This window comes from Hyla sarda, chromosome 1, assembly GCF_029499605.1.
Source record: "Hyla sarda isolate aHylSar1 chromosome 1, aHylSar1.hap1, whole genome shotgun sequence".
NCBI lineage: Eukaryota > Metazoa > Chordata > Amphibia > Anura > Hylidae > Hyla > Hyla sarda.
In genome coordinates, this window is record NC_079189.1 from 268701558 (window position 1) to 268719758 (window position 18201).

The 18201-nt window shown below is 41.6% G+C and overlaps 1 protein-coding gene across 2 annotated transcripts in view; it reads left to right on the top strand.

The window, feature by feature from the left end:
* Positions 1-18201, top strand: part of CHAF1A (chromatin assembly factor 1 subunit A) — a 413519-nt gene that overhangs the window by 273874 nt on the left and 121444 nt on the right. The window lies entirely within an intron of this gene.

The window sequence follows — 18201 nt, forward strand, 5'->3', positions numbered from 1 at the left end:
CAGCCTGTTTAGAAGCTTTTCTAGGGCTGGTAGGAGCTAGCTTGAAATACTGTGTAGATGAAGGCTGTTGCACCAAACATTCCAATTTTGCATAAAAGTTGCAAATTATCAATTAGTAACCACTGCAAAATGTGACCTAAACCAGTCAACTTTCTGGTTAAAGGGTTATTCAGGAAGCTGAGCTGCAGAACCACACCCAACCGAGAGACAGACAGACAGACGGAGCTTTCTTTGAACAAAATTATCTCTGATTTTCAATTCCTGGGTAACCCGTTTAATGGTGAAAAAATTCTGTAAGTGAAATGTTGCAGAAAATCCTGACGTACAACTTTTCTGAGACAAATTAAGGGTATAAAAAAAAATTGTTCTAAACGGCTTGATGAATTCCCCACAATGTGAACACCTGCAGTTAAAGGCAAGTACCGTGGCCATAAATCTTAGGTGATTCTTCACATGCTGTATCACTCATATAGAAATTTGGCTAATCAGTCGATTCCGTAATTGAAACTTTTTTCAGTTTTTTATTTTTATCTTAGTTACATTTCCCTTTAACCTCTTCTGGACACAGCCCGTTTTGACCATAAAGGGGTACTCTGCCCCTAGACATCTTATCCCCTATCCAAATGTCTGATCGCTGGGGTCCCGCCAGTCTCTCCTGCAGCACCCACTTGTCATCAGCTGCACAAACCGAAGCTAGCTCAGTGCCTGATGACTCGCAATACAGGGGCTGGGACCCCTCGTTATTTTACACCCCGCCATCTCAATGCATGTCTATGGGAGGGGGCATGGCGGAGATCAGACATCTTATCAGTGCTGTGGAGTTGGACGAAATTTTGGGTACCTGGAGTCGGCAAACAATGCACAGACTCAGACTGCAACTAAATTTAGATTGGGGTGAAAAAAAAAGCAAGTTTAAATGTCCCAATTCACAAAAAGTTATAATTAATGACTTCTCTACTGTAAGAATAAAGACCTAGTGCATGTAGTGCCTCACGTAACCGTAAAATGAACATGTTAAGTGACCGTGAAGAATGCTTTTCATGTGCTTCACTATATGGCATGCAACGCACAATTAGCAGCTGCAATACTTATACTTTCCATAGGGTTGTGTTCCACTGTTACAGGTAACCCATGGGTAACCTTGCCTCTCACTGATAAGGGATTAAGTAAATATGTTTTTTGCAGGACTAGAGACACTTGTATAAGTGAAGGGAATGGAGGGTCAATAGTTCAAGACTGAAGCTGTAAACCATTGGCAAAACTGCTGTCATTCAGCTAAGGCTATAAAAACATGTAAACTCTGATTGTTATCTTAAACTTTAATACATTTGCATATTAATACAGAGGAGTGTGAGTCGGAAGTACAAAAAATGGTGGAGTCGGTGTCGGAACATTTATCTACCGACAGCCCTGCATCTTATCCCTTATCCTTTGTATAGGGGATAAGATGTCTAGGGGCAGAGTACCCCTTTAAAGACACAAAAAATATTTTATTTTAGTTTTTTCCTCTTCGCATTCTAAAAATCATACCTTTAATATTTCTATCCATAGACACATATGAGGGCTTATTCTTTGCATGACCAATTGTACTTTGTAATGGCATCATTTATTTTACCATAAAATCTATAGAAAACCAAAAAACTATAATTAGTGTGGGGAAAGTGAAATGAAATCAGCAATTTTGCACATTTTGGAGGGTTTCGCTGTTAGGCTGTACACTTTACGGTAAAAATTACATGCTTTCTTATGTGGTTCAATACGATTAAAATGATACCCATGTATACATATTTTTCTATTATTATACTGCTTTAACCCCTTAAGGACTCAGACCATTTTCACCTTAAGGACCCGAGCATTTTTTGCACATCTGACCACTGTCATTAAAGGGGTACTCCGGTGGTTAATTTTTTTGACTATATATGGCATCATCTTTGTAAGTTTATTTTATTTTTTGCAATATACATGTGTTATATGTTTTGGCAGCATGTATGTGTTTCTCTTACCTGTTTGTTGGGCAGGAAGTTCTGTAGTTCAGAGGGTTTTCTTTTACTGTTGTCCACAGTTCTGAGTCTGTTGTGGACAAGATGTCACAGCTTTTTTTTTTTCCCTCTGCGTGAGAAAAATAAGCCACACACCCTCATCTCATCCAGCTGAGTACACAGCTCCTCACCTTCCCTCCCCCTTGCTCTGTATTCTAAGGACGCAGGTCTGCACAGGAAAAGGACCTCACAGAGAAGATAAGTGTTATCTGAAGGGGAGGATGAGAAGGTGCACGGACTGGGGATATATGGACTGCAGGGGAAGAAATCTCATACTGGGAATGATCTCTATATGTGAAGGGGGAGGGGGGACTCCTGAATTACACATGCTGGGAGTTGTAGTCCCTTTTGTGTGTGTGTGTGTGTATGCTAGTGTTTACAAACCAGTGTGCCTCCAGCTGTTGCAAAACTACAACCCCCAGCATGCCCTGACAGACTAAGGGCATGCTGGGAGTTGTAGATTTGCAACAGCACACTGGTTGGGAAACACGGTTCTAGCCTATTCAGCATACACATCATGTTACACCAGTGTTTCCCAACCAGTGTGCCTCCAGCTGTTGCAAAACTACAACTTCTAGCATGCCCAAAGGCTGTCAGGGCATGCTGGGAGTTGTAGTTTTGCAACACCTGGAGGCACCCTGGTTCAGAAACACTGGTGTATGCCCTACAGAGGTGTGGTGAACTACAACCCCCAGGAAACTACAGAGGCAGCATGCTGGCTGACCTGGGAAAATAGTAGGGTGGGTAAAGGGCGGAACAAAAAAAGAGCTGCCCCAAACCAGCAAGGCATGCTGGGATTTGTAGTTTTAAGCACAGCAAGACACAGGAAATAAAAGCAAAAATAGGAAAACAAAGTGGGGGATAAAAAGACATCAAAGAACGGAAATAGAGTAGGCTAAACAACAAGAATAGAAATGAAAGAAATAGGGCAAGTCAAAAACGAAAAAACATGTTGACCACCGGAGTACCCCTTTAATAACTCTGGGATACTTTTACTTTTCAATCTGATTCAGGATTGTTTTTTCGTGACATATTCTACTTTATAAAGAAATATTAAAGAGGCTCTTATCTCCCAGATAACCTGTGACTCGGGCTGCCCAAATAACACCTGTACCCAAGGTGACAAAAATTATACAAAATATATAGAAGAATAGGGGCCCAGTCATGAATATTAGATACAAATTAATTTATTGATAAGATATTCGTAATATTTGTGTCTTTTGACCCACAGGGCCCTTGGTTACCCCTTTTTAAAAGGTTACCCCTTTTTAAGTTCCTTGAGGGGTGTAGTTCCAAAATAGTAGGCCATGTTTATTTATTTATTTATTTTTTTTTTTTTACTGTTCTGGCATCATGGGGGCTTCCTAAATGGGAAATGCCCCCCAAAAACCATTTCAGCAAAATTCGCTCTCAAACATCCAATTGTCGCTCCTTCTCTTCTGAGCCCTCTAGTGCACCCACAGAGCACTTTACATCCACATAAGAAGTATTTCCTTACTCAAGAGAAACGGGTTACACCTGTTGGGTATAGAGACTCAATTTGCCCCTTGTTACGTTACTTGAGGGGTGTAGTTTCCAAAATAGTGTGCCGTGTGTGTGTGTGGGGGGGGGGGGGTTACTGTTCTGGCATCATAGGGCTTTCCTAGATGCGACATGCCCCCACAAACAATTTCAGCAAAATTTGCTCTCCAAAATGCCATTGTCGTTCCTTCCCTTCTGAGCCCTTCAGTCTTTTTACCTTTGACCCCTCGTAAAAATGAAAAAAGTTTTCATAATGGGGTCCATTATAGGGGATTTCCAACATAAAGACCCTCAAATTCACTTATAAACTTAACTGGTCCCTGAAAAATTCAGATTTTTGGGAAAAATTGGAAAATTGCTGCAATACTTTGCATCATAAAATAGAAATATTGTATATGGGAATCAATATGTAATTTATTTGACATGTCCCTTTTCCTTACAAGCAGAGAGCTTCAAAGTTACAAAAATGCTAAATTTTGAAATTTTTTCGCAAACTTTGGCATTTTGAAAGTATCGACGTAAATTTTCCACTAACATAAAGTAGAATGTCACGAAAAAACTATCTCTAAATCTAATTTATCAGTAAAAGCATCCTATAGTTATTAATGCATAGAGTGATAGACGTCGATTTGAAAAAAATGCTCCCGTCCTTAGGGTCATAATGGGCTCTGTCCCAAAGGGGTTAAGGGAGGGGTTTTTCAAATTTTTATGTCCCCATTGGGGACTATTTATTGCAATCATTTGATTGCTAATACTGTTCAGTGCTATGTATAGGGCAAAGCACTGATCAGTGTTATCGGCAATATTCTGCTCCTGTCTGCACGCGCTCAGATCAGTGTAGACTCCAGGAGACGGATGGAGGCAGATTAGGGAACCTCCGTCCACCATTATGGGTGATCGGAACTCCGCCACAGGCAATCCTATTCATTTTAATGCCCGCACTTCTACAGATGATCTGTATTGATCATGGCATCTGAGGGGCTAATGGTGGACATGAGCAAAATCGCTGATGTCTGCCAATACCGTCTGGTCCCTGCGGCGCTCGCGTCATTTATAGGACATGAATGTACGTCCTGGTGCATGAAGTACCAGGGCACCAGAATTTACATTTACGTCCTATGTCGTTAAGGGGTTAGTATGTGTGCGTGAGAAAAACTGGAGAGATTTGGTCCGCAGCCATCAATCACAGCTCAGCTTTTCAATCTTAACAAGCTCTGATTAAAGGTGTACTCCGCCCATACCCGCCACGCCCCCTCCCATAGACTTGTACTGAGGGGGCGGGCCATGACATTGCGAGGGGGCAGAGCCGTGACTTCACGATGCTCCGGCCCCTGTATCGCCGGTCATAAATCAGGGCCAATGTCTTAGTGTTATTCCATTTTGAAGGAAAGCAGACACTGTTAATTTCATTGGCTCTTCTGCCACCAGTGTCCAGCTCAGACACCTGACATTTGTATGCCACTTGTCCAAAGAGTTTTCACATCATCCAGGTGGAGTAGTTGTGTTCTATACCACCCAATTCACTGTTGTTCCCTTCCTGGAAAGTCTCGGACATAATTTCTCAATTCCTAAGGACCTGTCTCTTGGTTGACGTGTAAAAAAAGAAAAGGAAGAAAAAGGAGAAAAAAAAAATAAAACTGGCATTTTTTTTTTATTCTCCCTCTGCTTTCTCATTTCTATAAAAAAAAAAAAAAAAAAAATTCTGTTTTTAGGGATGCACAAAAAGGGAAATTTTGGGCTGAAACAAAAAAATGCATTGCCCAGCCCCTCCCCCCCCCCCTTTTTTAATATAGTCTTTGTTACATTTTATCACTCTTTTTTTTTTTTTATTTTATTTTATCTTTTTTGCGTGTGATGTGACCAAAATCAGCAATTTTTGCGTTTATATATTTTTTTCCATTTACGCCGTTCACATGGTAGGATCAGAAACAAAATAATGTAATAGTTGGGACAATTATGCACGTATTATTGAAGGGGTTAATGGATGTTTAATAAACTTTTTATTCATTTTTTTTACACTTTTAGTCCCCTTAGGGGATTTTTAGGAGGAATCATTAGATTCCTCCTACAGATAAATTGAGTTGCATAGAACTCCATTAATCTGTGTGCTCTGCAATCATTTCGTTTGAGCCTGCCTAGCCAGGTTCAATCAAATGAAGAGCCAGGGATGCAGAGTTAAAGGGATATTCCAGGCCAAAACTTTTTTTAATATATAAACTGGCTCCGGAAAGTTAACCAGATTTGTACTTCTATTAAAAAATCTTAACTTCAGAAGCTAATAACTATTGGAAGGATTAGCAGTATCTTGTAATACCTTTTTTATTGGACTAACAAGATTATGTAGAGACAAGCTTTCGGGATTCCTCCCTTTATCAAGTCATAAGCATTTCTGAGCTCACAAGGAGAAAACACAGGTTCTATCTCACATATTTTGTGAGATAGAACCTGTGTTTTCTCCTTGTGAGCTCAGAAATGCTTATGACTTGATAAAGGGAGGAATCCCGAAAGCTTGTCTCTACATAATCTTGTTAGTTCAATAAAAAAGATATTACAAGCTACTGCAACTACCGATGATTTTGCTTTTTGCATCACTGGACTAATATGGCTACTCCTAACTAATCTATATATATATATATATATATATATATATATATATATATATATATATATTTATTAGATTATATTTATTAGATTATATTTATTAGATTATATTTATTAGATTATATTTATTATATATATTTATTATATTATATTTATTATATATATTATATTTATTAGATTTATTTATATATATATATATATATATATATATATATATATATATATATATATATATTATATATTATATATATATTATATTTATATACCGTATATACTCGAGTATAAGCCGAGACCCCTAATTTCAACCCAAAATCCCATTAAAAGTTATTGACTCGAGTATAAGCCTAGGGTGGGAAATACATCATCCCCCCCCTGTCATCATCCAGACCCCCGTCATTAACATCCTCATCATCATCACCGCTTGTCATCATCCAGACCCTCATCATCATCACCTGTTATCATCCCCTTGTCGTCATCCCACACATCCCCCCTTCATCATCCCCTTGTCATCGTCCCCACCCCCCTTCATCAACCCCTTGTAATCATCCCACACCCCCCCTTCATCATCCCCTTGTCATCATCCCCACCCCCCTTCATCATCCCACACCCCCTTTCATCATCCTCTTGTCATCATCCCCCCCCCCTTCATCATCCTCTTGTCATCATCCGCCCTCAGTGGTCTTCAACCTGCGGACCTCCAGAGGTTTCAAAACTACAACTCCCAGCAAGCCCGGGCAGCCATCGGCTGTCCGGGCTTGCTGGGAGTTGTAGTTTTGAAACCTCCGGAGGTCCGCAGGTTGAAGACCACTGCGGCCTTCGACATCATCCAGCCCCCTCACCCCCTTTAGTTCTGTACAGTACTCACCTCCGCTCGGCGCTGGTCTGGTGCTGCAGGGCTGTCCGGTGGGATAGTGGTTCCGGGCTGCTATCTTCACCGGGGGCGCCTCTTCTCCGCGCTTCCGGCCCGGAATAGAGGCGTTGCCTTGACAATGACGCAGAAGTACGTTGGCAATGAACGTACCTCTGCGTCGTTGTCAAGGCAACGTGACTATTCTGGGGCCGGGCCCGAAGCGCTTAGAAGAGGCCTCCCCGGTGAAGATAGCAGCCCGGAACCACTATCCCACCGGACGACCTCCCCACCGGACAGTCCTGCAGCACCGGACCAGCGCCGAGCGGAGATGAGTACTGTACAGAACTAAAGGGGGTGAGGGGGCTGGATGATGTCGAAGGCCGCAGTGGTCTTCAACCTGCGGACCTCCGGAGGTTTCAAAACTACAACTCCCAGCAAGCCCGGACAGCCGATGGCTGCCCGGGCTTGCTGGGACTTGTAGTTTTGAAACCTCTGGAGGTCCGCAGGTTGAAGACCACTGCGGGTGGAGAGTTCACTCGAGTATAAGCCGAGGGGGGTGTTTTCAGCACGAAAAATCGTGCTGAAAAACTCGGCTTATACTCGAGTATATATACGGTATATTATATTTATATATATTATATTATATTTATATATATTATATTATATTTATATATATTATATTATATTTATATATATTATATTCTATTTATATATATTATATTATATTCTATTTATATATATTATATTATATTCTATTTATATATATTATATTATATTCTATTTATATATATTATATTTATATTCTATTTATATATATTATATTTATATTCTATTTATATATATTATATTTATATTCTATTTATATATATTATATTTATATATATTATATTATATTATATTTATATATATTATATTATATTATATTTATATATATTATATTATATTATATTTATATATATTATATTATATTATATTTATATATATATTATATTATATTATATTTATATATATTATATAATATATTATATTTATATATATTATATAATATATTTATATATATTATATAATATATATATACCGTATTTATCGGCGTATAACACGCACTTTTTAGGCTAAAATTTTTAGCCTAAAGTCTATGTGCGTGTTATACACTGATACACCCCCAGGAAAGGCAGGGGGAGAGAGGCCGTTGCTGCCCGCTTCTCTCCCCCTGCCTTTCCTGGGGTCTAGAGCCCTGCTGCCAGCCCTTCTCTCCCCCTGGCTATCGGCGCCGCTGCCCGTTCTGTCCCCCTGACTATCGGTGCCGGCGCCCCATTGCCGGTGCGGATAGGCAGGGGGAGAGAAGTGGCGCCGACAGCCAGGGGGAGAGAAGGGGCAGCGGCACCCATTGCCGGCGCCGCTGCCCCGTTGCCTCCCCCTATCCCCGGTGGCATAATTGCCTGTTGCCGGGGTCGGGTCCGCGCTGCTGCAGGCCTCCGGCGTGCGTCCCCTGCGTCGTTGCTATGCGCTGCACGGCGCGGCGCATGACGTCAGTGCGCCGCGCAGTGCATAGCAATGACGCAGGGGACGCACGCCGGAGGCCTGCAGCAGCGTGGACCCGACCCTGGCAACAGGTAATTATGCCACCGGGGATGGGGGGAGGCAACGGGGCAGCGGCGCCGGCAATCGGTGCCGCTGCCCCTTCTCTCCCCCTGGCTATCCGCACCGGCAATGGGGTGCCGGCACCGATAGTCCGGGGGATAGAACGGGCAGCGGCGCCGATAGCCAGGGGGAGAGAAGGGCCGGCAGCAGGGCTCTAGACCCCAGGAAAGGCAGGGGGAGAGAAGCGGGCAGCGACGGCCTCTCTCCCCCTGCCTTTCCTGGGGGTGTATCGGGGTATACACGCGCACACACACCTTCATTTTACCATGGATATTTGGGTAAAAAACTTTTTTTACCCAAATATCCTTGGTAAAATGAGGGTGCGTGTTATAGGCCGGTGCGTGGTATACCCCGATAAATACGGGGTATGTGTATATATATATATATATATATATATATATATATATATATATATATATATATATATATATATATATATATATATATATATATATATATAAATATAAATATATAAATATATAATATATTATATAATATCAACTGGCTCCGGAAAGTTAAACAGATTTGTAAATTACTTCTATTAAAAAATCTTAATCCTTCCAATAGTTATTAGCTTCTGAAGTTTTCTGTCTAACTGCCCAATGATGATGTCACGTCCCGGGAGCTGTGCATGATGGGAGAATATCCCCATAGGAGCTGCACAGCTCCCGGGACGTGAGTCATCAGAGAGCAGTTAGACAGAAAACAACTCAACTTCAGAAGCTAATAACTATTGGAAGGATTAAGATTTTTTAATAGAAGTGCAAATCTGGTTAACTTTCCGGAGCCAGTTGATATATTAAAAAAAAGTTAAGGCCTGGAATACCCCTTTAAGAAATGCTTTTGTCTTGATAAAGGGAGGACTGTTGGGGTGCGTTCACACGGAGTAAATGAAGAGTACTTCATGCTGAAAATTTTACGTACGGAAAAAATAATTTTTTTTGGTGCGAAATTCGTGGGAAATTCGCACGCAATTCGCGTAGAATTGCGCGTGGACATGGGGGAGAAAGAAGTGAAGGGTTTTTCAGCCATTTCCTCGCAAATTGCCCACGAATTGCGCACAAATTCCGCACGAAAACTGTCGGGCGGATTTTTTTTTTACCATTGACTTCAATTGATTTCTGCTAGCGGATTCCGCTTGAAGAATGAACATGTTTGTTCTTCAAGCGGAACGGAATTCGGCGTCGGAATTCTGCTAGCAGAATTTCCGCAGTGTGAACAGGCCAGCAGAAATAACATTAAAATCAATGGGCAGAGGAGATGTGCATTAGTTTGTAGCGGAGAATTCAAGAGGAATTACTCGAGTAAATTCCTCTTGAATTGCTCCGTGGGAACGTACCCTTAGTCCATTTTATAATGTATTACAAGATTTTGCAACATTCTATGATAATATACATATATATGATTCTCAAAGAAAGAAAGAAAATCAGGCACTGCAGCACTGCCAACAATCTTGTGCGGAGGGTAAATAGCACATAGGCTATGCAGGACAACCGCATATAGTCCCTTGGGAGTTCACACTTATAATGAAACAAAGTCCAGGTAATCCAAATGGCAAAGAGAAGTGTAATAAAGCAGCACTCACCCCAGATGACTTGTGCAACCAGGAACGGTTCTTTATTCCAAATAGCGGTATAACAGGGAGCAGAAGATCATACAGCGGGGAGGACAAAGACCGTAGCCACGGTCAGACGTGAGGGCACACCTGTGGACAGCAACTAGTTTCGCGTCATACTGACGCTTCTTCCGGCTGCAGGTGTACGCCTCCTCTAAGCAGGTAAGTCTCTTATATACACACTGTCCCACAATACATTATACAAAACAGTGAGACAAAAAATAAAACAATAATGTGCATACTTAAAAACACTTAGAAAAAGCATAAGCGGTTTTCACAGGAAGGGAGAAAAATCAGGTCTTTCATTCAGTCCAAGAGGACCAACGGCATTCAACCTCAGTATCCACAGCGTTTCTCGCTGTAGTAGATACCGATGCGTGTCCTCACCTACGGGGGCGGGGCCTACTCGCTGAAGGCCGGCAAACCTCAAACCATCAGGGCTACCTCCATGGCTTTCGGCCATATGCGAGATAAACCTGGGTGAGCCTTTGCCCGACCTGAGCGAGTAGAGATGTTCCCTAAAACGTGTACATAGTGCCCGTTTTGTCTTTCCTATATAGAAAAACCTACAAGGGCAAATGAGGCAATAAACTACGTAGGTGGACTTACATGTTATTAATTGGTTTACAGTGACCACAGTGTCTCCCAGGGAAAACTGTCTACTTGCTAAATTATAACGGCAGTACCTGCAATTTCTGAATGCAAAATTCCCCTTGGGCTCTGAGTCACTGAGCCAATTGGTAACAGCTTTGACCTTTTTGTTATTTCTTTTGACTACGTCACCTAGGGTCTTCGACTTCCTGAAGGTATCTATAGGTTTCTCCTTTGCCACTGGCCCCAATTCTTCATCATTGTCGGAAAAAAAAAAAACAATTATCATATATGGCCTTACGGACTAATTAATGGGGGAATTGGCAAAGGAAAAAGTAAAGTGTTTATTTTTTTCCATTGTTACTGTCAATACATTTTTTTGGACCTAATAATTCAGCGTGTGTCTTTTTTTTCTGTTTTTTTGTAAGCTCTCTCAATGACCTTTTCCGGATAGCCACGCTCCATAAGACGCTTTTTCAAAGCACCTGCTTGTGCAAGATAAGTATCTGGGTCACTGTAAACCCTTTTTAATCGAAGAAACTGACTATGCGGAATATTGTCTATACAGAATTTTTTTTGCACGTATTCAAAATGGGGGTCAAAATAAGAAATCGACGCTTGTATTAGGTGAAAAACCTTGCAGTGTATCCAGTTTGGGTTTTAGTGTGTCCAAGGAATTTACAACAACAGATCAAACTAATGTCGAATTGCTGGCCGGTTTGATGGATGAGACTGAAGTTGAAAGTGACATCCCCATTGGGTTTGTCGCTGGCATTAGCCATAAAAACAATAGTTTTTTTTCGTGACTAAATCCACCTTCAGTCCCCCCATCACTTCGGGCAGCAATCTCGACCTGTTCCAGCAGGCGGTCATGAGAGATATACAAGCCCTTATATATCCTGCCCCTCTAGATAATCTTCCCCCAAATGAAAAAAAGAGCCTTGCAATGGTTGAGGACAAGAGAAGAATTACAGGGTCTTCATATTAGAAATAACCCATAAAAGACCACATTATAAAAACACCCCCCACAGTATTCAAAATGACATTCAGTAAGTGTATCAACCCTTTAGGTGTTTCACAGGAATAGCAGCAAAGTGAAGGAGAAAATTCTAAATCTTCATTTTTTACACTCGCATGTTCTTGTAGACCCAATTTTTGAATTTTTGCAAGGGGTAAAAAGGAGAAAATTTTTACTTGTATTTGAAACCCAATTTCTCTCGAGTAAGGACATACCTCATATGTCTATGTTAATTGTTCAGCGGGCGCAGTAGCGGGCTCAGAAGGGAAGGAGCGACAAATGTTTTTTGGGGGCATGTCATCTTTAGGAAGCCCCTATGGTGCCAGGACAGCAAAAAAAACACATGGCATACCAATTTGGAAATTTGACCCCTCGGGGAACGTAACAAGGGGTAAAGTGAACCTTAATACCCCACAGGTGATTTACGACTTTTGCAAATGTAAAAAAAAAAAATTTTTTTTTACCTAAAATGCTTGGTTTCCCAAAAATTTTACATTTTTAAAAAGGGTAATAGCAGAAAATACCCCCCATAATTTGAAGCCCAATTTCTCCCAATTCAGAAAACACCCCATATGGGGGTGAAAATTGCTCTGCTGGCGCACTACAGGTCTCAGAAGAGAAGGAGTCGCATTTGACTTTTTGAAAGCAAATTTTGCTCTGGGGGTGCCGCATTTAGGAAGCCCCTATGGTGCCAGAACAGCAAAAAAAAAAAAAACACATGGCATACTATTTTGGAAACTAGACCCCTTGGGGAACGTAACAAGGGGTAATGTGAACCTTTATACCCCAGAGGTGTTTCACGACTTTTGTATATGTAAAAAAAGATTTATTTTTTTTACCTAAAATGCTTGTTTTCCCAAAAATTTTACATTTTTAAAAAGGGTAATAGCAGAAAATACCCCCCAAAATTTGTAACACAATTTCTCCAGAGTACGGCGATACCCCATATGTTGCCTTGAAATATGACAGGGATCCAAAGTGAGAGCGCCATGCGCATTTGAGGCCTAAATTAAGGACTTGCATAGGGGTGGACATAGGGGTATTCTACGCCAGTGATTCCCACACAGGGTGCCTCCAGCTGTTGTAAAACTCCCAGCATGCCTGGACAGTCAGTGGCTATCTGGCAATACTGGGAGTAGTTGTTTTGCAACAGCTGGAGGCTCCGTTTTGGAAACAGTGGCATACCAGACGTTTTTCATTTTTATTGGGGAGGGGGGCTGTGTAGGGGTATGTGTATATGTAGTGTTTTTTACTTTTTATTTTATTTTTTTGTAGTGTAGTGTTTTTAGGGTACAGTCGCACGGGCGGGGGTTCACAGTAGTTTCTCGCTGGCAGTTTGAGCTGCCAACAGGCATGCTGGGAGTTGTAGTTATGCAACAAGCAGATGCACCACTACAACTCCCAGCATGAACTTTAGCTGATTGTGCAAGCTGGGAGTTGTAGTTATACAACAGCTGAAGGTACACTTTTCTATATAAAAAATGTGCCTCCAGCTGTTGCAAAACCATAAGTCCCAGCATGCCCATAAGGGAATGCTGGGAGTTGTGGTGGTCTGCCTCCTGCTGTTGCATAACTACAGCTCCCAGCATGCCCTTTTTGCATGCAGGGAGCTGTTGCTAAGCAACAGCAGGAGGCTGTCACTCACTTCCAACTGCAGATCCACGCCGCCGCACACAGGTCAGTCCCTCGCCGCCGCAGTCTCTCCTGGGGCCCCGATCCCAACAGGGACGCCGGGGATCGTGGTCCCCAGCTCCCGGGGTCTTCTTCCCGCACCCGCTCACATCCTCCGGAAGAGGGGCGGAGCGGGTTGCGGGAGTGACACCCACAGCAGGCGCCCTGATTGGTCGGCTGGGAAACCGGCCGACGAATCAGGCCGATCGTGAGGTGGCACCAGTGCCACCTCACCCCTGCTGGCTAATTCCGGGTCACTGGAGACCCGATTGACCCGGAATCCGCCGCAGATCGCTGGACTGAATTGTCCAGCGATCTGCGGCCATCGCTGACATGGTTGGGGGGGGGGGGGGGGACATAATGACCCCCCTGGACGATATGCCGGGATGCCTGTTGAACTATTTCCACCGGCTCCCCTCCGGCTAGCGGCTGGCGCCGGAAATGAGCAGGGCGTATCCATACGCCCTGTGTCCTTAAGGACTTGGAAACGGGGGCTTATGGATACGCCCTGTGTCCTTAAGGGGTTAATGGTTTTTTACAATATATGAACGAGAAAAACACAGTGAATGTTATTCACCAGTATGTTCGTAGACAAGAGGTTGGACTTCTTGGACGTCCGCCTAGAAATCATTGGTGGTTCTTTAGTCACGTCTGGGTATCGTAAGGACATAGCAAAGAACGCCTTGTTGCATTACGAGAGTTCCCATCCCAGGTATGTCAAAGACAATATTCCGTATAGTCAGTTTCTTTGATTAAAAAGGGTCAACAGTGACCCAGATACTTATCTTGCACAAGCAGGTGCTTTGATAAAGCGTCTTATGGAGCGTGGCTATCCGGAAAAGGTCATTGAGAGAGCTTACAAAAAAACTGAAAAAAAGACGCGCTGAATTATTAGGTTCAAAAAAACGTATTGACAGCAACAATGGAAAAAAAATGACACTTTTTCCTTTGACAATTCCCCCATTAATTAGTCCGTAAGGCCATATATGATTGTTTTTTTTTCAGACAATGATGAAGAATTGGGGCCAGTGGCAAAGGAGAAACCTATAGATACCTTCAGGAAGTCGAAGACCCTAGGTGACGTAGTCAAAAGAAATAACAAAAAGGTCAAAGCTGTTACCAATTGGCTCAGTGACTCAGAGCCCAAGGGGAATTTTGCATGCAGAAATTGCAGGTACTGCCGTTATAATTTAGCAAGTAGACAGTTTTCCCTGGGAGACACTGTGGTCACTGTAAACCAATTAATAACATGTAAGTCTACCTACGTAGTTTATTGCCTCATTTGCCCTTGTAGGTTTTTCTATATAGGAAAGACAAAACGGGCACTATGTACACGTTTTAGGGAACATCTCTACTCGCTCAGGTCGGGCAAAGGCTCACCCAGGTTTGTCGCATATGGCCGAAAGCCATGGAGGTAGCCCTGATGGTTTGAGATTTGCCGGCCTTCAGCGAGTAGGCCCCGCCCACGCTGTTGATGCTGAGGTTGAATGCCGTTGGTCCTCTTGGACTGAATGAAAGACCTGATTTTCTCCCTTCTTGTGAATACCGCTTATGCTTTTACTAAGTGTTTTTAAGTATGCACATTATTGTTTTATTTTTTGTCTCACTGTTTTGTATAATGTATTGTGGGACGGTGTGTATATAAGAGACTTACCTGCTTAGAGGAGGCGCACACTTGCAGCCGGAAGAAGCGTCAGTATGACGCTAAACTAGTTGCTGTTCACAGGTGTGCCCCCACGTCTGACCGTGGCTACGGTCTTTGTCCTCCCCGCTGTATGATCTTCTGCTCCCTGTTATACCGCTATTTGGAATAAAGAACCGTTCCTGTTTGCACAAGTCATCTGGGGTGAGTGCTGCTTTATTACACTTTTCTTTGCTATATATATATATATATATATATATATATATATACATATATACATATATACATATATACATATATACATACATACATATAATATGCTTGAAAAAGGTGGTGGATATCACTGAAACGTTGCATCTGAACATGGTTTAAATAAACACCGTTGTGTTTTTTCACCTGAACCCGTGAGTGCTGTTGGATTTATTGCTGGAATTTATGGATGCGGTCTGCAACTGGGACCGCGGTTTCTTCCTATTGCACCCGGATTACTACTTAGAGACTCACAGTGGTTGTGCTGTCCTCCGCCATTTGGGAATACATATATATATAGAGATATAGCTATATATATATAGATATATTATACATATAGATATATTATACAGATATAGATATATTATACATACATAGATATATTATACATACATAGATATATTATACATACATAGATATATTATACATACATAGATATTGTGTTCACTATATGAATTGTAACTAATGTAACAGTTTATAGCCCACACTGTAAGACGCAACGGGGGAGATTCATCTAAACTTGTTCAGAGGAAAAGTCGACCAGTTGTCCATAGCAACCAATAAGATCATGCATTTCATTTTGGAAAAGGCCTCGAAAAAATAAGTCTGGTTGCTATGGGAAACTGGTCAACCTTTCCTTGGCACAGGTTTTGATGAATGTCCCAAACACCAAATCCTTATTTCAGAATTAAAAGGAAAAAATGATTGATAGCAGTACAATTTTTCATAGCTTTTATATAGACAGACACACTGATTAGACTCTGCCTGAGGCATAGGCTGTTAGGCTTCTGTAACAAGAATTAATGCAAAAATAAACTGTGTGGGAGCTCTACATAAAACAGAAAAGAGAAGAAACTAAGCCAAGGATACTGCGTTAAACATACCCAATGTGCCAATAAATAGACAAAAAATGTAAACAGCGAAGCAGTCCTACTAGGCTATAGGTGAAAAGTAGAATTTAGAGAAAGGAGAGAGAGGTTGTGTCTAAATAAATTTACATTTATTGGATCTAATAGAACTATGAGGTGAGGTCTTTGGCAGGGCCCTTGCTTCGGACAACTCAGAAAATAGGTTGCATGAATCGAATGCTTAAAAAGCAAATGGTTAAAATTGTTAAGATGCCATATATATGCGCATATCAGTGTTCGAGATTCAACCTCTATACCCAGACGGCACGTGGTTTTGGAAACAATGTGTCGCTCTTACCTGTGAACACTCCAGCAGATTTATACCCTTCTGTGTGTGCTCTTCGCATTAAAATCTTCCTGCAAGTATCCGTGAGTGCTGCTTAATTTCTCTACTGCTTTATAATAAAAGTTTACAGCATCTCCTCACTTTGGACATAATCCCCAAAGGTCTAACTTTACATAAAACACCGGCATCAGACTTCTCTAGCATAGAATTTGATAAAAAATGGTATGATTCACTAAAAGAACGGTCACGTATTTTAATACAACTGATAATAGAAAGGAGGAAACAATTGCTGGTGGAGTCTGAAAACGACCCGATCTCCATTAACCCCTTAAGGACCAAGCCCATTTTCACCTTAAGGACCAGGCCAATTTTATTTGTGTTTTCGTTTTTTTTCCTCCTCTCCTTTTAAAATCCATAACTTTTATATTTACATCTACAGACCCATATAAGGACTTGTTTTTTGCATGACCAATTGTACTTTATAATGAAACCTCACATTTTACCATAAAATGTAAGGCGAACCTAAAAAAGGAGGAAATTTTAATGAAAACCCGAATTTTGCACATTTTGGAGGGGTTCGTTTTCACACTGTACAATTTACGGTAAAAATTGTGTTCTTTATTCTGTGGGTCAATATGATTAAAATGATACCCATGGCTAGATATTTTTATATTTTTGTACCGCTTTAAAAAATATCTAAAACTTTTTGTACAAAATCAGTAATCTAAAATCGCCCCATTTTGACAGCCTATAACTTTTTCATTTTTCCCTATATAGGGCGGTATGAGGGCTGATTTTGGCACAGTCATCTGTACTTTTTTAGATACCACATTTGCATATATAAAACATTTAGATAATTTTTTTAATAAAAAATTTTTAGAATAAAATGTGACCAAAAAGCAGCTTTTTTGGCTTTTTTAATTTTTATGTTTACGCCATTCACCGTATGGGATCATTAACATATTTTGATCGGACATTTACACGCGCGGCGATACCAAATATTTTTATTTTAAAAAATTACGCTTTTTGGGGTTAAAATGAGAAAATCTGACAATTTTAATTTTTATTGGGGGAGGGGATTTTTCACTTTTTTTTTTTACTTTTTTCAACTTTTTTACACTTTTTATGTCCCTGTAGGGGACTATCTATAGCAGTCCTTTGATTGCTAATACTGTGCAGTGCTATGTATAGGACACAGCACTGCTCAGTTCTGCTCTATCTCAGACCAGAGCAGAAGACCCCGGGAAACGGCCGGAACCAGGTGAGGGGACCTCCGGCCGCCATGCGGGATGACTGGATCCCCACGGCAGCGCTGCGGGCGATCCGATCATCCATTCAAAGTACCGCAATGCCGCAGATGCCGTGATCTATATTGATCACAGCATCTGAGGAGTTAATGGTGTACATCCGCGCGATCGCGGATGTCTGCCATTACGGGCGGGTCTCCGGCTGCTGCTAGCAGCCGGGACCTGCCGTGTATGACGCGAGCACCTTTCCGATGCTCGCGGTCATACACAGGACGTAAATGTACGTCCTGGTGTGGGAAGTCCCGCCAAACCAGGACATACA